At 40.1% G+C, this 21032-nt stretch overlaps 1 long non-coding RNA gene across 1 annotated transcript in view; it reads left to right on the forward strand.

Annotated features, from left to right (window-relative positions):
- Nucleotides 1-21032, forward strand: part of LOC101904702 (uncharacterized) — a 530136-nt gene that overhangs the window by 370768 nt on the left and 138336 nt on the right. The gene's annotated exons all lie outside the window — the stretch shown is intronic.

Genomic DNA, 21032 nt, shown 5'->3' on the forward strand with positions numbered 1-21032 from the left:
GGCCTGGCTCTGGTGGTATCTGGACAAATTGAAGAGGGATCAAGATACTTCTCTGTGGTGTTATTTGGTCTGATGAAGGAAATCAAGGGATGGAGGGACACAAGCTGTCACTGCTCCCAGCAGCTTCCTAGAATGTTCAGGAAAATGGAGAGAACAGGAAAGCAGAGGAAGAGACTGTGTGAACATATCCTCTTGATACTGGAGGCAAAACAGAGGAAAAGCACTTGTGGAAATATCCAACAGTAGAAGGAAGTTGGGTGGTACTGGAATGGTAAGGAGGCTGAGGTGATGTCAGGGAAAGACACGGGTGGCTGTGTGGCAGCAGGAGTCCACCAAAAGTGAGTGGGGAGGAGACACTGTCGAGAATTCTCTGAGCTCTGACACTGATGTTTCCCTCATTCATTTGAATAAATCACTCATCTCTGTATCATAGATTCTGTCCTAAGCACTGAGCTAAAGTGGAATGAAACCTAAATCCAACCAGTAAAAACTCCCTTAGGGCTTTTGGTTTGATGAGGTTTGGATATGATAGCTCGTAAGTTTAAGCAACCTTACTCCCTATCTAACAGTGATTTGCATGGGTCTCAGCAGATTCAAGGGAAAGATCTTGAACTCTGCAGTCTGTGTTCAGACAAACATTGATGGGGTGTGAGGGCAATATAGGCCAGATTGCAGAAGAAACAGTGGCATCCCAGAAAAACAAATGAGAAAGAAGTTCTGCATTGTGGACCAGATGCGGAAACAGGTCCAACATCATGGAAATGGTGCCCTCAAGTACAGAGTGAAACTATCTTGACATAATTCTCAGAGATCCTCTGGATATGCCGGGGAAAAGAAGGTCATATGTGGTTGTGGAATGTGAAAATGAGAAGAGGTAGATGTACTGTAAATTCAAAAGTATACAAGAATGTCGAAGAACTCATTGTCAAGCACAGAAACCCAGGTGCATAAAGTTTTGGAAGTTAAAAGCCACTAAGCACCATGATTCAGGTGGCCTGAACACAGAAGTGGTGACGGGCTGTGTAAGTGCCAGAAGCACCACGGGGTCAGTCTGAACAGCAATGGAGCCTAGGAGCAGCAGACAGCCGGTAGGGGTATGCATAGTGATATAAAGAAAGGGAGGGAATTGAGATTCAGCCAAGATGGAGTTGGGCTTCCCAGGTAGCACTAGTGGTTAAAGAACCTGCTTGCAAATGCAGCAGACGTAAGAGATGCAGGTTCAATCCCTGGGTCAGGAAGATCCCTGGAGGAAGGGCATGGCAATCCACTCCAGTATTCTTGCCTGGAGAATCCCATGGACAGAGGAGCCTGGTGGCTACAGTCCATAGGGTCACAGAGTTGGACATGACCAGAGACTGAACACTCATGCATGCAACATGGAGTTATTGGTTGAAATATTAAATTGACCTTACCTAAGAATCACAGACAGTTAAGGTCTAAGAGAGGATTTATATGAACATACAGTGTACTTTGGAAAACAGACAGGAAGTGTATCAGTCTGCTAGAGCTGCCATAGCAAAATACCACAGGCTGGGTGGCATAAACAACAGAAATTGATTTACTCACAGTTCTTGAAGCCAGAAGTCAAAGATCTGTGCCATTGGTGATGTCTTGTAAGAAGTCTCTTCCTGGCTTGCAGATGGCTGACTTCTTAGTGTCTTCACATGGCTTTTCCTCTGTGTTCACACAGAGAGGTAGTAAGCTCTGTCTCTTTTTCTTATAAGGACAGTACTCCAATTGGATTAGGGCTCTCCCTGATGATCTCATATTCTCTTCAGTTCAGTTCAGTTCATTTCAGTCTCTCAGTCATGTGTGACCCCATGCACGCCAGGCCTCCCTGTCCATCACCATCACCCGGAGTTTACTCAAACTCATGTCCATCGAGTCAGTGATGCCATCCAGCCATCTCATCCTCTGTCATCCCCTTCTCCTCCTGCCCCCAATCCCTCCCAGCATCAGAGTCTTTTCCAATGAGTCAGCTCTTCGCATGAGGTGGCCAAAGTACTGGAGTTTCAGCTTTAACATCATTCCTTCCAAAGAACACCCAGGGCTGATCTCCTTTAGAATGGACTGGTTGGATCTCTTTGCAGTCCAAGGGACTCTCAAGAGTCTTCTCCAACACCACAGTTCAAAAGCATCAGTTCTTCGGCGTTCAGCGTTCTTCACAGTCCAACCCTCACATCCATACATGACCACTGGAAAAACCATAGCCTTGACTAAACGGACTTTTGTTGGCAAAGTAATGTCTCTGCTTTTCAATATGCTATCTGCTGCTGCTGCTGCTAAGTCGCTTCAGTCATGTCCGACTCTGTGTGACCCCATAGACAGCAGCCCACCAGGCTCCCCCGTCCCTGGGATTCTCCAAGCAAGAACACTGGAGTGGGTTGCCATTTCTTTCTCCAATGCATGAAAGTGAAAAGTGAAAGTGAAGTCACTTAGTCGTGTCTGACTCTTAGCGACCCCATGGACTTCGGCCCACCAGGCTCCTCCATCTATGGGATTTTCCAGGCAAAAGTGCTGGAGTAGGGTGCCATTGCCTTCTCCTATGCTATATAGGTTGGTCATAATTTTTATTCCAAGGAGTAAGTGTCTTTTAATTTCATGGCTGCAATCACCATCTGTAGTGATTTTGGAGCCCAAAAAGATAAAGTCTGACACTGTTTCCACTGTTTCCCCATCTATTTTCCATGAAGTGATGGGACAAGACGCCATGATCTTAGATTTCTGAATGTTGAGCTTTAAGACAACTTTTTCACTCTCCTCTTTCACTTTCGGCAAGAGGCTCTTTAGTTCCTCTTCACTTCCTGCCATAAGGGTGGTGTCATCTGCATATCTGAGGTTATTGATATTTCTCCCTGCAATCTTGATTCCAGCTTGTGCTTCTTCCAGCCCAGCGTTTCTCATAATATACTCTGCATAGAAGTTAAATAAGCAGGCTGACAATATACAGCCTTGACGTACTCCTTTTCCTGTTTGGAACCAGTCTGTTGTTCCATGTCCAGTTCTAACTGTTGCTTCCTACCTGCATACAGGTTTCTCAAGAGGCAGATCAGGTGGTCTGGTATTCCCATCTCTTGAAGAATTTTCCACAGTTTACTGTGATCCACACAGTCAAAGGCTTTGGCATAGTCAATAAAGCAGAAATAGATGTTTTTCTGGAACTCTCTTGCTTTTTTGATGATCCAGCAGATGTTGGCAATTTGATCTCTGGTTCCTCTGCCTTTTCTAAAACCAGCTTGAACATCTGGAATTTCATGGTTCACGTATTGCTGAAGCCTAGCTTGGAGAATTTTGAGCATTACTTTACTAGCATGTGAGATGAGTGCAATTGTGCGGTAGTTTGAGCATTCTTTGGCATTGCCTTTCTCTGGGATTGGAATGAAAACTGACCTTTTCCAGTCCTGTGGCCACTGCTGAGTTTTCCAAATTTGCTGGCATATTGAGTGCAGCACTTTCACAGCATCAGCTTTCAGGATTTGAAAGAGCTCAACTGGAATTCCATCACCTCCACTAGCTTTGTTCGTAGTGATGCTTTCCAAGGCCCACTTGACTTCACATTCCAGGATGTCTGGCTCTAGGTCAGTGATCACACTATCATGATTATCTTGGTCGTGAAGATCTTTTTTGTACAGTTCTTCTGTGTATTCTTGCCATCTCTGCTTAATATCTTCTGCTTCTGTTAGGTCCATACTAACAGAATGGACCTTTATCAAGCCCATCTTTGCATGAAATGTTCCCTTGGTATCTCTAATTTTCTTGAAGAGATCTCTAGTCTTTCCCATTCTGTTGTTTTCCTCTATTTCTTTGCATTGATCGCTGAGGAAGGCTTTCTTAACTCTTCTTGCTAGTCTTTGGAATTCTTCATTCAGATGCTTATATCTTTACTTTTCTCCTTTGCTTTTTCATTTCTCTTCTTTTCACAACTATTTGTAAGGCCTCCCCGGACAGCCATTTTGCTTTTTTGCATTAGGTACTTATTTAAAGATTTATCTACAAATACAATCATATTCTGAGTTACTGGGAGTTTGGACTTCAGTATAAGAATTTTGGGGAGACACGATTCATGACACTGTGACAAAGACTAATTTTCCTGAGGAGCCTTTCCTTTATGACCTCATTTAACCTTAATCACCTCTTTAAAGACCCTATCTTTAAATATAGTCATATTGGGAATTAGGACTGAAACATATGAATAAGAAGAAGGAATTCAGTACATAACAAGGAACAAGGATGGACCTTTCATGAATGAACCTAAGAAATGGAAAAGATTAAGAGTTCTATCTTTTTCCTTTTGTCGTTGTTCAACCTATGTCATGTCCGACTCTCTACAACCCCGTGGATTGCAGCAGGCCAGGCTCCTCTGTCCTCCAGTATCTCCTGGATTTTGCTCAAATTCATGTCCATTGAGTCGGTGATGCCATTCAACCATCTCATTCTCTGTCTCCCACTTCTCCTTTTGCTGTCAATCTTTCCCAGCATTAGGGTCTTTTCCAATGAATTGGCTCTTTACATCAGATGGCCAAAGTATTGGAACTTTAGTTTCAACATCAGTCCTTCCAGTGAATATTCAGGGTTTATTTCCTTTAGCATTGACGGGTTTGATCTTCTTGCTATCCAAGGGATTCTCAAGAGTCTTCTCCAGCACTACAGTTCAAAAGCATCAATTCTTCAGTGACCAGCCGTTTTTATGATCCAACTCTTACATCTGTACATGACTACTGGAAAAATCATAGCTTTGACTACACAGACCTTTGTCAGTAAATTGATGTCTCTGCTTTTTAATATGCTGTCTAGGTTTGTCATAGCTTTCCTTCCAAGCAGCAAGCATCTTTTAATTTCATGACTACAGTCACCATCCACAATGAATTTGGAGCCCAAGAAAAGAAAAGAAAAGAAAAGATGTCACTGCTTCCACTTCTATTTGCTTTGAAGTGATGGGACCAGACACCATGATTTAGTTTACTTAATGTTGAGTTTCAAGCCAGTTTTTTCACTCTCCTTTTTCACCCTCATCAAGAGGCTCTTTAGTTCCTCTTCCATTTCTGCCATTACAGTGGTATCATCTGCATATCTGAGGTTGTTAATCCTTCTCCAAGCAACTTTGATTCCAGCTTGGGATTCATCCAGCCTAGCATTTCGCATGATGTACTCTGCACAGAAGTTAAATAAGAAGCATGACAATATACAGCCTTGTTGTACTTCTTTCCCTATTGTGAACCAGACTATTGTTCCATGTCCAGTTTTAACGGATGATTCTTGACCTACATAGAGGTTTCTCAGGGGACAGTAAGGTGGTCTGGTGTTCACATCTTTTGAAGAATTTTCCAGTTTTTTGTGATCCACACAGTCAAAGGCTTTAGCATAGCCAATGAAGCAGATGTTTTTCTGGAACTCCCTTGCTTTCTCCATGATACAATGAATGCTGACAATTTGATCCTTTCCTCTGCTTCTTCAAATCCCAGCGTGTATATCTGGAAGTACTTAGTTCACATACTGCTGAAGCCTAGCTTGAAGAACTTTGAACATAACCTTGCTAGCATGTGAAATGAGTGCAATTGTAGGGTAGTCTGAACATTCTTTGGCATTGCCCTTCTTTGGATTGGAATGAAAACTGACCTTTTTTAGTCCTGTGGCCACTGCTGAATTTTCCAAACTTGTTGACATACTGAGTGCAGCACTTCAACAGCATCACCTTTTAGGATTTGAAATAGCTCAGCTAGACCTCCACTAGCTTTGTTCATAGTAATGCTTCCTAAGACCCACTCAACTTCACACTCCAGGATGCCTGGTTCTAGGTGAGTGACTACACAATTGTGGTTATCCAGGTCATCGAGACCTTTTTTGTATAGTTCTGAGTATTCTTCCCATCTCTTCTTAATATCTTCTGCTTCTGTTTTGTATGTATTGTTTCTGTCCTTTATTGTGCTCATCTTTGTGTGAAATGTTACCTTGATATCTCTAATTTTCTTGAAAAGATCTCTAGTGTTTCCCATTCTATCGTTTCCCTCTATTTTTTTTTTTGCATTGTTCATATAAGAATGTCTTCTTATCTCTCCGTGTTATTCTCTGGAACTCTGCATTCAGTTGGGTATATCTTTCCCTCCCTCCCTTGCCTTTCATTTTTCTTCTTTCCTCATCTAATTGTAAAGCCTCCTCAGACAACCACTTTGCCTTCTTGCACTGCTTTTTCTTTGAGGTGGTTTTGGTCACTGTCTCCTGTACAATATTACAAACCTCCGTCCATAGTTCCCCAGTCACTCTATTGGATCTAATACCTTGAATGTATTCATCCCCTCCATTGTATAATCATAAAGGATTTAATTTAGAGCATACTTGAATAATTCAGTGGTTTTCCCTACTTTACTCAGTTTAAGCCTGAATTTTGCAATAAGGAGCTCACTCATAATCTGAGCCATCGTCAGTTCCAGGGATTATTTTTGCAAACTGTATGGAGCTTTTCCATCTTTGGCTGCAAAGAACATAATCGATCTAATTTCAATATTGATCATCTGGTGATGTTCATGTGTAGAATCATCTCTTGGGTTGTTGGAAAAGAGTGTTTGCTGTAACCATCATGTTCTCTTGACAAAACTCTGTTGGCCTTTGCCCTGCTTCATTTTGTACTCCAAGGCCAAACTTTCCTATTATTCTGGGGATCTCTTGACTTCCTACCCTTGCATTCCAATCCCTATGATGAAAAAAAAACAGCTTTTTTTGGTGTCAGTTCTAGAAAATGTGATAGGTCTTCATAAAATCAATCAACTTCAGCTTCTTCAGCATCAGTGGTTGGAGCATAGACTTGGATTACTGTGATGTCAAATGTTTTGCCTTGGAAAGGAACCAAGATCATTCTGTCACTTTTGAGTTGCACCCAAGTACTACATTTCAGATTCTACTGTTGACTATGAGGGCTACTCTACTTCTTCTAAGGGATTCTTGCTCACAATAGCAGATATAATGGTCATCTGAATTAAATTCACCCACTCCTATCCATATGATCACCCATCTTCAAAGATTTGTGTGACCTGTAGATGAGAAAGTCCTGTTACATGAATTAAAAACCCTATTATTACCCTCTCAAAGTTTCCAAGACGTGGTCTTGACTCAGCCACTAATCTAATGGGTATTTGACTAAAAAATGTATTTGTCACTGACACATACACCAATGAAAACAACTTAAATAGTGTGTGAATTCTGACCATCGTAAACATTCTTCCACTTTAAGAAGGTGTGTTCCATCTCAGAGTCATACTACTGCTATCTATGGCATCTAATTCTTCAGAAGGCAGAAAAATAAAAATATGAATGTGATATCAACATATTGCATTATAGACTGATAAAAGCACTATGCTGCTAAATCGCTTCAGTCGTGTCCGACTCTGTGCAGCCCCATAGACGGCAGCCCACCAGGCTCCTCCATCCCTGGGATTCTCCAGACAAGAGTACTGGAGTGGGTTGCCATTTCCTTCTCCAATGCATCAAAGTGAAAGGCGAAGGTGAAGTCGCTCAGTCGTGTCCGACTGTTAGCGACCCCATGGACTGCAGCCCACCAGGCTCCTCCATCCATGGGATTTTCCAGGCAAGAGTACTGGAGTGGGGTGCCATTGCCTTCTCCAAAAAGCACTATAACTTTACATTTTTAAAGAGAAACAGAAAACCAAAAATACATCAAAATTTTAGTACACTTGATCTTTCTCTAAGAACAAGTCAAGGAGCATAGAGGATTTTATGTTAGTGTATGCCAAAACCTGAGTCAAACATGGCTCCAAGTGTTGCCCTGACATATACCAAATGAATATTCAGTATGCTCAATTTGTATTCCTTTAGTGGCTGGCTGTCGTATCTGGGCAATATAGCATCTAGTTTGGGTTGTGGCAACATAAACCAATTCTGACTTAAGCAAAAAGGGACTGTGAGATGAAAAGAGAAAAGTCACAGAATTAAAGTCAAGTTCCTGGCATTTGAAAGGACAAGATGCAGAGTAACTAAGTTTTAGGGTTCTAGAGAGCATACCCAATAGCCACTCTTTTTAGGAAACTGCTATTCAGATAAATAGCAGCCTCAATATCCAAACTTAACACTAAAAAGAGTCAGGTTAGCAAAACTTGGATCAGGCACCCATCTGATTAACAATTCCACTAAGACCACATGTGATAAGGAAGTGACAGCTTTTCAAGAAAAGCATGCATGCTATCAGAAAATGGTAATGAAAGCTAGACAGAAAACAGATGTCTACTAGGAACAACTGCCTGAGCTATACCTGTGTTGAATATTGATTAGGGAAAGGTGAGGCGAGAGAATAGAAGCACTGGAACAAGAAAATTTTTATGCTGCCTTTTTTTCCCCCAAAAATGACCTCCTAGGAGAGCTTCAATCTCTAAATACATAGTAATAAAACCCAGAAGAAAGGATGCTGTGTAATAGCAGGAAATATGCAGCTACCTAACTAGCTCCATTTAAATATTGGTGAAACCAAGTCCTCTTAAAAAACCAAGTCCTCCTAACAACCAAATTTATGATTAATTTTTCTATCCAAAACTTTATTCCCTGTCCCCCTGACCTCAATCTGTGCTAATAGTAATCAATCGGAATCAGATGACTAAAATTGCTGTTGTTAATAACATCATTAATGCACTGAAATTGCTACTATAGGTATCATCATTAATGGATAAACTTAGGTTATTTCTCCAGTGCAGAGTGAGCTAACAGAACTCCATTTCCCTGGTGGCTCAGACCGTAAAGCATCTGCCTACAATGCAAGAGACCTGCGTTCAGTCCCTGGGTCACGAAGATCTCCTGGGGAAGGAAACGGCAACTCCAGTATTCTTGCCTGGAAGATCCTATGGACAGAGGAGCCTGGTAGCCACAGTCCATGGGGTCACAAAGGGTCAGACATGACTGAGCGACTTCACTTTCAAGCCATGAACCACCTGGCAACAGAATCATAAACCAAAGCGGTCCTTACTCCCAAAACTAGGATTAAATGTCACAAGACAATAATTAATTTCAGACTCTTTGTTCTTCCTCTTAAAAAATAGAAAGAACCTCACTCAAAGACCAGGTGGGAGTGGCTCTGAGGCCTGTCTCCCACTTCCTTGTCTGATGGCCTGCAATAAGCACTGTACTTTCCTTCCCCACAGCCAGGTATCAGTAGATTGGCCCTGCTGCACATTAGATTAGCAAAACCGAGGTCTAGTCCGTAACTTGGGGTCAATATTTGCCTCCAGTGTTGGATCTGAATGCCTTTCCTGGTTTTGTACTGCTACCACCACCATTTTATCCCTTTTCTGATTTTCCGTATGTGGTTCGTTAGTTCTCCATCTATCCACAGCTCTACACAGCAGCCCAGTCAGAGTCTCAGCAATGCCAAAGCTACAGCAGAGGGGACTGAGTTTTAGTGTCTCATAAACAGCAATCCTCAGCAATGTGAAAATGACATTTCAATCTACCAATTCTCTTATCCTTGGCGCCTAGGCGCTGAAACCTCAGCTGTCGCCTCATGACTCCTTGTTGGTCTGACTACAGTAATTCCTCTACATACGAATCTTGAACCTTCAAAGATGCAAATGTATGTTCGCATGTCCAGTCACGTTAGTTCACAAGTCTGGTGTGCATTGTCACACGCATGCATCCTCCACAAGTAGTTGTACTTTTATATACTTTATTGTGCAGTTTTCTATATGAAGTACAGTATCTTTATTTTAAGCCCAGAATGTCCAGAAGCAAGAAGGTAGATAAAACTGAATCCAGCAAGGAACCAAAGCCTATGCCATTAACATCAGGCCTGAGTGAAATTGCAGCTTGCCCTCTGTCTCCTATTGCTGACCATCCTTCAGCTGTACCATCTCCCACCCCCTCTTCCTCCTCCAGTCAGTAACTCTTCTTGGCTTCACTCAATGCCAGCCCCTATATGCCAGCTATTGTACTGGACTACTGTACTTTTCAAGGTACTGACTGTAAGATTAAAAATGCTTCCTCTATTTTTGTTTGTTTTTTATGTACTATTTGTGTAAAATATATTATAAAGCTATTATAGTACTATACTGGTAGTACTATACTATAAGTATCCATACAGTACTATATATTATGATTGTGTTAGTTGGGTGCCTAGGCTAACTTTGCTGGACATACGAACAAATTGGACTTACAGACATGAATTGAACTCATTTGTATGTAAGGAAATTACTGTATGTATACTGCTGCTGCTGCTAAGTCACTTCAGTCGTGTCTGACTCTGTGCAACCCCAGAGACGGCAGCCCACCAGGCTACCCCGTCCCTGGGATTCTCCAGGCAAGAACACTGGAGTGGATTGCCATTTCCTTCTCCAATGCATGAAAGTGAAAAGTGAAAGTATAGTCGCTCAGGTTGTCTACTTGAAAGTTGCACAGTCGTGTCCGACTCCTAGCGACCCCATGGACTGCAGTCTACCAGGCTCCCCCATCCATGGGATTTTCCAGGCAAGAGTACTGGAGTGGGGTGCCATTGCTTTCTCCGACTATATGTATAGCTTTCATCGAAAATGGATTTTTGTGACGCACTTAAAAAAATTCTAGGTACAGACTAAGCAGCCTTTCAATTCTGTTTGGGCACTTATAAGGCTGGTCAGATTTTGAAATGGCTCCCTTAAAGACCAAATGAAAGAACGCCAAGAACTCTGGGCAATACTTCAAAAGTCAACAGCTGCTCTGCACTCCCAGTCAATCCCAATTTGCCACTTGGCTGCTTACTGATGAGCTGCTTGTATCAGTATTTAATAGCCCCACTGTGTATTCCCTAGTTCACCCACTGGCTTGTCAAGCTTTGGGCAGATATCTGGTACCCCAGAATTTTGGCTTCTTTGTAAAATAGCTTGTTATAAGGGAGACAGTATTTGATTGGAAGTCAAGAGTCCAATTTCAGATTTGAGCTATCACTAATTACATATATGGTGTTGGGCAAGTAACAATATATCTGGGCTTTAGGTGTTTTTTTGTTTTGTTGTTAACATTTTATTATGGGAATTACAAACATATACCACAGCAGAAAGAACAATATAATGAGTCTCACATGGTGGTGATTTAGTTGCTAAGTCATGTCTGACTCCAGAGACCCCATGGAGGCAGGTGTAGCCTGCCAGGCTCCTTTGTCCCTGAGATTTCCCAGACAAGAATACTGGAGTGGGTTGCCATTTCCTTCTCCAGGATATTTTCCCAACCCAGGGACTGAACCTGTATCTCCATTGCAGGTAGATTCTTTACTGCAGAGCCACCAGGGAAGCCCGTGAATCCCACATATTTTGTCATCTGTTTCAATAATTGTTCATTTTGACTTATCTATACCCTGCTTACCGACTAGATTATTATAAAACAAATCCAGACCTCATATTATATCATAAATATTTCAGAGTATATTTTCTAAAGATAAGAACTATGTTGTTTTTAAAAATCACACTAACATTGTAACCCAGCAGGATTCTATGGGTCCTTTCTAGGACAGACCCCTTTCCCATATACTCTACTGTGGCTCCTCTCTCAAATGCCTAGATAACTATATCTGATGCACATTTCCTGAGTTTTACAGATGTTAAAAGTGAAAGTCACTCAGTCGTGTCTGACTCTTTGCAACCCCATGGACTGTAGCCTACAAGGCTCCTCTGTCCATGGAATTCTCCAGCAAAGAATACTGGAGTGAGTAGCTGTTCCCTTCTCCAGAGGATCTTCCCAACCCAGGGATCAAACCCAGGTATCCCACATAGCAGGCAGTTTCTTTACCATCTGACCACCAGGGAAGACACGGACGTGTTAAAAGCCTCACCAAATGAAATGATTTTATGTCTATCAGGCCCCAAGGCCTACTGGAGCCCAAGGATTGATAATATTAACCCCTATGATATAGCCCTGTTACTGCACCATCAACCAATCAGAGAATTTGACACAAGCTGATCACTTATGCTGAGACTACCCTTCCTCAGTTCAGTTCAGTTCAGTTCAGTTGCTCAGTCATGTCCAACTCTTTGTGACCCCATGGGCTACAGCATGCCAGGCTTTCCTGTCCTTCACCAACTCCCAGAGCTTGCTCAAACACACATTCATTGAGTCAGTGAGCCATCCAACCATCTCATCCTCTGTCGTCCCCTTCTCTTCCTGCCTTCAATCTTTCCCAGCATCAGGGTCTTTTCCAATGAGTCAGTTCTTCTTGTCAGGTGGCCAAAGTATTGGAGCTTCAGCTTCAGCATCAGTCCTTCCAATGAATATTCGATGTTATCCTTTAGAATTGACTGGTTTGATCTCCTTGCTGTCCAAAGGACTCTCAAGAGTCTTCTCCAACACCACGGTTCAAAAGCATAATTCTTCAGTGCTCAGCTTTCATTATGGTCCAACTCTCACATCCATACATGACTACTGGAAAAACTATAGCTTTAACTAGATGGACTTTTGTTGGCAAAGTAATGTCTCTGCTTTTTAATATGCTGTCTATGTTGGTCATAGCTTCTCTTCCAAGGAGCAAGTGTCTAATTTCATGGCTGCAGTCACCATCTTCAATAATCTTGGAGCCCAAAAAAAATAGTCTGTCACTGTTCCCATTGTTTTCCCATCTATTTGCCATGAAGTGATGGGACCAGATGTCATGATCTTAGTTTTCTGAATGGTGAGTTTTAAGCCAACTTTTTCACTTTCCTCTTTCACTTTCATCAAGAGGCTCTTCAGTTCTTCTTCACTTTTTGCCATAAGGGTGGTGTCATCGGTATATCTGAGGTTATTGATATTTCTCCCGGCAATCTTGATTCCAGCTTGTGCTTCTTCCAGCCTGATGAATTTCACATGATGTACTCTGCATGTAAGTTAAATAAGCAGGGTGACAATATACAGCCTTGACGTACTCCTTTCCTGATTTAGAACCAGTCTGTTGTTCCATGTCCAGTTCTAACTGTTGCTTCTTGACCTGCATACAGATTTCTCAGGAGGCAAGAAAGGTGGTCTGCTATTGTTTTAATAATAAATACTAAAAACAATATTAACTTTACAATATTTTTAAAAATCCAGACAGTGTTCAATTGTCTTGATTGTCAAATTTTTCAAAATGCTTTTTAAAGGATCCAAATGAGGTTCATTAAATTTAACTGTTGAAATGTTTCCTAAATCTGTTTTAAACTATAGATGTGCTCTCTGTTTCTCTTTCCCACTCTTTCAACTTACTTAGTGGAGGGGGAAACTAGATCATTTATCTTATTGAGTTTCTTAGTCTGGACTTTGCTAATTGCATCCTTGTAATAATAGTATTTAATAGATCCTCAGTGTCCTATATTTCCTATAGTTAAATCTAGAAGCTTGGTCATTTCAGGTGCTAATTTTTTTGTAATAATGCTTATTAGGTAGTATTGTGTATTTTGATTATGAAGCATATAATGTTGAATTATTTCTCTTTTTGAGTTGCTAGCAGCCTTAGATAATCATTGTGCGGATCCATTATTTAATAAACTATTGCAAAATGGTGATATGATAATTCTAGCATGGGTTCTCCATTTACCAGCTGGAGTACTTCTATAAACAGAAACTTCCCTTTCTAGACTCTTCTGTTTATCCTACAGTATAGACATACAGGAAAGGCAGGATAAATGCTTGAACATTTCCCTGTACATACAAGTTTAAAAGATAATGGATTGTTTCTCTGACATCTTCCAAAGGAGAGCAATGAGATTTTGTTTCATTTTTTTAAGATCAGTATACACTTCTAGGTTAAACCATGTTTTAACCCATTCCAGTTATTATTCTTATTTACACCCAAATTGTTAATGGGAAACCCTTCAGTCAGACTAATGAGGAAAGGACACATAAAACACTCTATGTTCATAGGAAATGTCATTAGTTATGTAGAAAATCCAAAAGAATTGACAAAAAACACTTCTGGAACTAATAATAAATTATAATAAGGTTGTAGGATATAAGTTTACTATACTAAAGTCAATCTCTTTCCTATCAAGTAATGAAATTTGAAATTTAAAACACCATACTGTTTACACTCACTCAGTTGTGTCCAACTCTTGGCAACCCCATGGACTATACAGTCTGTGGGATTCTCCAGGCCAGAAAACTGGAGTGGGTAGCCTTTCCCTTCTCCAGGGGATCTTCCAACCCAGGGATCTAACCCAGGTCTCCCACCTTGTAGGTGGATTCTTTACCAGTTGAGCCACAAGGGAAGCCCACTGCTGCTGCTACTAAGTCACTTCAGTCGTGTCCAACTCTGTGCGACCCCATAGACGGCAGCCCACCAGGCTCCCCGTCCCTGGGATTCTCCAGGCAATAACACTGGAGTGGGTTGCCATTTCCTTCTCCAATGCATGAAAGTGAGAAGTGAAAGTGAAGTCGCTCAGTCATTTCCGACTCATAGTGACCCCATGGACTGCAGCCTACAGGGCTCCTCCGCCCATGGGATTTTCCAGGCAAGAGTACTGGAGTGGGGTGCCATTGCCTTCTCTGCTGTTTATACTAGCATTCTTCAAAATGAACTTTTGGTTTATCTAACAAAATATGTACAAGATTTATATAAGAAAAACTATAAAACTCTGATGAACATATCAAAGAAAGATAAATAAATGGAGAGATATTCCATGTTCATGGATAAGAACATACAATATTGTCAAAATGTTGGTTCTTCCCAATTTGATTCATAGATTCAATGCAATCCTGATCAAAATCCCAGCAAGTTATTTAACTGGTTCTAAAGTTTTATGGAGAGACAAACGACTTAGAATATTCAACACATTATTGGAGGAGAAAAAGTTGGAGAACTGACACTGCCTGGCATCAAGACTTTTCATAATTAAAAACCTCTGCCCTGCAAAAGACAATGTCAAGAGAAGAAGAAGATAAGCCACAGATTTGGGGCAGGGGATGGAATATATATTTACAAAAGACGTATCAGATAAAGGACTATTATCCAAAATATACAAAGAACTCTTAAAACACAACAATAAGAAGACAATCTGATTTTAAAATGGGCTGAAGAGGAAGAGAAGGAGGAGGAAGAAGGAGAGGATGCAGAAAGTGTTATAACTGGCAAGAAAGCAAAACAAAAACAGCACTTCTTTCTCTTCAGTGCTGAAGGTTGAATGTGGGTCCAGACACAAATTCATGCGTTTTTTCTTAGTGCTCTCTCTTTTTTTAAAATAAAAAAAGTTAATAATGTAAAAACTTTAAGTTATCAAGAAGTTGAATTGTGATTGTTGACCCTGTTTTAATCAAGTCCAAATGGATGAAAATAAGTACAGATTTTGTGATTTTGAAAATATTCTTAAGGACATATTCAGGAAAGTGCCCTTATGTGTAACATCTCCATTCTTAGTGATTCTGGATAAATGATGTGTGACTGTAACTTCCTCCTCGGTTAAATTAGGAACTATTATACATTAAAACATGATTGAATATATGCCCTTTCAAACCAAGTCCAAGATAAATAACCTACACTTCAAGTTAAACTTTTTACATTTGAACAGAAGACAACGACCTTGGACTATGACTAAATCACAGAACAGAAAGACTGATATAGCATATATTCTAAATATCGTTGAGTCAAAGGCAGTGAAATTTGTTATATACACTGATATTTGAGAATGTATGTGAGCTTTTAAAATGTACTCCATGGTTCAGTGGTATTAAGCCCTGATACGTCCAGTTGATGCATCACATCTTCAACCTGCCAGGAAGCCTTAGAAGAGCCATTTGTCCCTGGATCCAAATCAAATATGTACCCTGACTGTTAAAAAATATTTTGTTATACTAAATGACTGAGCTATCTTTGACAGGACTGCCAAATGAATTATGACAATGGTTGACCACTTTTGGCCCTGGGGCTATATTACCGAAAGAAGAAAGAGGAAAATCTGTTCCTTCTAGTCCAATCTTATACAGAGCAAATGCATCATTCCCTCTGTTATGAATTTCAGTTGAGGTCCAAAAATTCTTGCACCCTTTTATATTGAAACTTAACAGGATATAGATGTCATTTATCCCGTATATTATCTGAAGTGGCATATCCTCAAAATTGGTGCCTAACTTTAGCTCTGAATCACAACAAAGTGCAGGCTTAATTGAAAGGCGTGTGTAGGAGCCTGACTTACCTGTGTTCAAATTTTAGCTTTACCACTTAAGAGGCTTCTAGTCTTAAAGTGGGCTAATAATATCAATTTTCTGGGACTGCTGTAAAGGTTAATGGTGAATGTTAAGTGCCTGACATATCGCAGGCATTCATGAAAAAGATGGCTTTTATTATTATTATCTAACAACAATAGGCTTCTTCTAAAATTGCTAACTTAAAAGCTAATGATTATAAACTTATGAAAAATGATTATATAGAAGAAAACAGGGAGCAGTCAGGTGGACAAGGAAGAGCCAGCCTAAGGCATTTAAAAACAAAAGCCCCAATATAATCACAGTAACTGCATCAACAATAATTAAGTCACTGTTCTGCTGACCTACCCTGTCTGTCTGTTGGTCTCTAAACATTAACATTTTTTCTCATAGAACAAACTTACGGTTGCTATGGGGAAGCGGGGGGATGGGGGGAAGAGATAGTGAGTTTGGGATGGACATGTACACACTGCTGTATTTAAAATGGATAACCAACAAGGACCTACTGCACAGGACATGGAACTCTGCTCAGTGTTATGTGGCAGGCTGGTAAGGAGGGAAATTAGGGGGAGAATGGAGATATATATATGTGTGTGTGTGTATATATATCTGATTCCCTTCACTGTTCACCTGAAACTATCACAATATTGTTCATTGGCTACACCCCAATACAAAATTAAAAGTTAAAAAAAATTCTTTCTCATAATGTATTTAGGAAAAGTCCTAGGAAATTATTTTGCCTTTGGGAAACTTTATACTTCAGACATGCAAAAGAAGTTTTCACTTTTTTTTTTAAACCAATAGTTTCTAAATTCATTTTAAGTTTCCCCTCACTCCTTTGACCAATATGTTAGTAATTTAATACATTTCGACTTTGTTTTACTGCTCTCCCATTGACTGAAAAATCATGACCACTTGAATATCCAAATTGTTTCGTTTCTCTGACTTCCTGAATTCCAAAAGTCAGAAAGAAACAGAGCAGGAAGGAGGTGCAGGTGACATTTCCTTTCCCTCAGGCTTACTACACTGCATTGTTATGATTTTCTTCAAGTCCAAGGCCCATGCAACTATGTAAGTAGATTTCACTTCCCGAGGATAAAGAATTAATTTTCAGTTTTATTGCCTTTCTTTGTATTTGTATTTTATGACTCCAATACATTGTGTTTTAGGGAAGTTTTGGAAAATACAAAGACCTTATCCATGGCTGGGGAGGTGGTGTAAGGTGTGAGGTGGTGGGGGGAGTTGCTTCTTTAAACAATCACTTGGTTCTTAGTGGGTTTTTTTTTTTTCCTCCAAAAATGACTTTGACTTTCTCACAAAAGACAGGCTTTCTGAAAAATTTCCATTGGCTCTAGCCCAATGCCATAATTACTTTAAATTAAACCCCCAAGTGTTTCCCGTTTTCTTCCTTAGCACCACAAACAATTCCTTCCTCTGAGTGTTGGACTTGGGTTTAACTCTGCAAGTTTCCAGAAGCAGTCAAGGCCACAGGGGGCAGAAATCCAAACTTTGACCTTGAAAGATGCTCCTAGGATCTGTTGTTTTATAATATATGTCCAACACAGCCCCCATGTTCTGACGAGTGTCTGTGGACAGAGGAGGGGTTGAGGGTGCATCCTAAAGGGTCTGTGGGGCAAAGAGGGGCTGTTTTCCAAAGTTTTGCATGGCTAGAAAGGAATTTTAGGCAGCTGTGTAAAATTATTATCCAAAAATGTATTCAAAGATAAAACGCCGATCAGATCAAATATATTAAAGAAATGATTCATAACTGAAAATTCTCATGCTGACTCACTAAGCTGGAAACATCTGCACTTTCCAGGAGATTATAGTTCAGTTGGTAAAGAATCCGCCTGTAATGCAGGAGACACCAGTTCGATTCCTGGGTTGGGAAGATCCCCTGGAGAAGGGATAGGCTACTCGCTGCAATATTCTGACCTGGAGAATCCCATGGACTGTATGTATAGTCAAGAGTCAGACACAACTGAGCGACTTTCACTTTCACCAAATATATTTATAACAGACTTTATGATCTGTCATGTATACAACTGTACTAGCCACAATTATTTTAATTCTAGTTAATTTTTTCAAACAATATTTCTCTAAAGCACTGAAGATTATTTGGGGTAAACTCATCACTGGAGGGAAGCAGCAGAAGCTTAACATCTTTCCTTACCCCATTCCTCCTCCACCCCCATGCCACCCCACCCCAAACTTTTAAGTTCTAACTAAAGCTAAAAACAGAGATCTGAAAAACAAAAAGCTTAAGTTTATCCAAAGTACTAAGGCTAATGGGGCAGAGACTCTTAAAAAGACAGGGTAGTATGGGCACCACAAATGAAAGTTCAAGTTTGTCCTTTGGACTTTCTCGACTTTCTCTTGTCTGGAGGAGAAGAGATCAGACTCTAAGACCTGCCTTCAGATCAGGAGTCTCTTAATCCTTCACCGTGTATTCCTTTAGACTTTGCTTTTCTTCTGAATTTTGTAGTTCAAGTTCCTTTTGGTTGAGTTGTGATGTTGATAATTTGGAAATGTCTCTGGTTCCCTGTGATTTGGCTCTTAAAAAGATTTACAGGTGGGTCTTGTTAGCCATGCCCTGAAAAGGTGATAACATTTTTTTGTAATCTATTTAGAGGCTACCCAATGTAACATAATTCTATTTTTCTCTCTCCTCATCTTATACGTATAATCCATTAGGCTGTTTTATAGAGGCTAAATATGAAAGGACAGTGGTACTACAGTATTTCTTAACCTGTTATCAAGACCACAATATTTTATCTGGAATGAAGACCCAAATGCAAATTTTCATTCTCTTTGTATAACATTTATGCAATAAAGAATAAATTGAGTACATGATTTTTCATTTCTGAAGTACTAGGGCTAGTAATGCATGAGTTGCAGAGAAGCAAGCATTAATCTATCTAGCTGCTAAGAAATGAAATGTCACTTAGAGGAACTTGTTCTTGCTGGCACACTCTTTCATCGAGTTCTTCATCAGAAAGCAGAGAAAAAAGTAATTCTTTTTCCAACTGCATTATATTATAGCACATCTTACCCTTTTCCACATGTCTTGATTTAGTTCCTGCATATGTAGTGTGCAGAAGCTTTAGTTTTTCAAGGATATCTAATTTGATCTCATTTTTCACATGAAACACGATTTTTTTAAAAGAGAAAAGTAGGATAGACACAAAGGAAACATTTCTTCAAAAGAACAAATTGTTTCTCAATAGCTGTTGAATTTATGGACGGACATCTTACTGTGGGTTTTGGGTGATGTCGCGTGCGTGCGTGTGTGACTGTATGTGTGTTTATGTGCCTGATCAGTTCTCTTCATTAATGTTATTAGATGAATTATTTCTCTGGTGAACAGAGGTCACAAAGTTTTAGGAGAATTAAAATCACAAGTAATGATGATAAAGCGCTTTAAATAATATGTGACGGAAAAGCCTGAGTACTGTTTAGGTTTTACAAGTATTGCTTTGCAAAACAACAGACAGGAATTTTTCAGGTAGGAGTGCATTTTTGAAAACAATGTATTTATTTGCAAAACTCTGAACTTAAGGAACAGACTAACTCTTTCCATAAACTAGTTTTAGAATCATTTTTTCAAAATAACTTAGATTTCAAGGAAAAAAATCACAAAAACCCAAACTATCATCTATGTTTTATGAAATAAACTGTGGATATTTCATTGATTTTCCACAAATATGCCTTCCTGTAATTGAACATATGGTTACATCTAAGTAAAGTAACATCTCCTTTATTGGAAATCCCTTAGAGATTCATTGTTCCAAACAGTGGGATTTTTCCAGGTAACAGGCTTTTTTTCCCTTTAACCTACCCAGATTTTAAAAATATTTCCTTAAAATTAAAAGTCTCTCTCTTTTTTAAAAGAGCAATATTAAACATAATTTAAACATAACTTAACCCCTCCTTTGTGAATGCGAGATAATGATAATACTTAATCTGCAAGAGTGTTTTAAATGTTTTTAAAATACTCGTATCATTGTTATAAACATCACTGACTGCATCATCTAAGGGTCCTGAGAGTCAGCTGAGGGTTATAAAATTATTTAGTCTGAGTCCCTAACAATGCACACCTGCCTCCTCTACAAAATCAAGTGGGTTGGGTAGTAAGTAGGTGCTCTGTCCTAATCAGTCTCTCCCACTTCCATTTTGCGGTCAGTAGTAGAACATTCTTCTAAGAGCCCCATCACCCTCCTAGCGCCTCTCATCCTTCCTTGCGTGTTGCATTACTGTTAGGGGTTGAGAAGCCAGAGAAGTGAGGCTCTTAGCATTCCAGAGAGCTGGTCCTGATGAAGACTGAAGACTTGCCTGTAAGTAAAGAGCTTAATGGCTTCCCTGGTGGCTCAGACGGTAAAGCGTCTGCCCGCAATGCAGGAGACTCCGGTTCGACCCCTGGGTGGGGAAGATCCCCTGGTAGAAGAAAATGGTAACCCACTCCAGTACTCTTATCTGGAAAATTCCATGGACAGCGGAGCCTCGTAGGCTACAGTCCATGGGGGCGCAAAGAGTCGGACACGACTGAGCGACTTCACTTCACTTAAGCAGCTTAGTAGTTTCGAGAATGGTGCTGCAGTGTCAGGGAGGCCTCTGCTTATTGTGCGCCTTTCTTGTCTCTTCCTTTCCACTTCTTAACTGAGCTCCAGTTAACTGAGAGAGCTGGATAAGCAACGTTTACATTCAAAATACCTTGTCCTAACTTTGATTGGATATTGCTTCTGGATGGAGAATAAAACACTATGGCTTTATACTTTTTAGTAAATCCTTTTTTTTTTTTTTCTGATTTGCATATTGATTTCCACATTTTTTAAAAATTGAAGTATAGTTCATTTACAGTATCTTGTTAGCTTTGGATGTACAGCCAAATAATTCAGATTTTTTGGCAGATTCTTTTCCATTATGGG

This window comes from Bos taurus, chromosome 7, assembly GCF_002263795.3.
Source record: "Bos taurus isolate L1 Dominette 01449 registration number 42190680 breed Hereford chromosome 7, ARS-UCD2.0, whole genome shotgun sequence".
In the NCBI taxonomy this organism is placed as follows: domain Eukaryota; kingdom Metazoa; phylum Chordata; class Mammalia; order Artiodactyla; family Bovidae; genus Bos; species Bos taurus.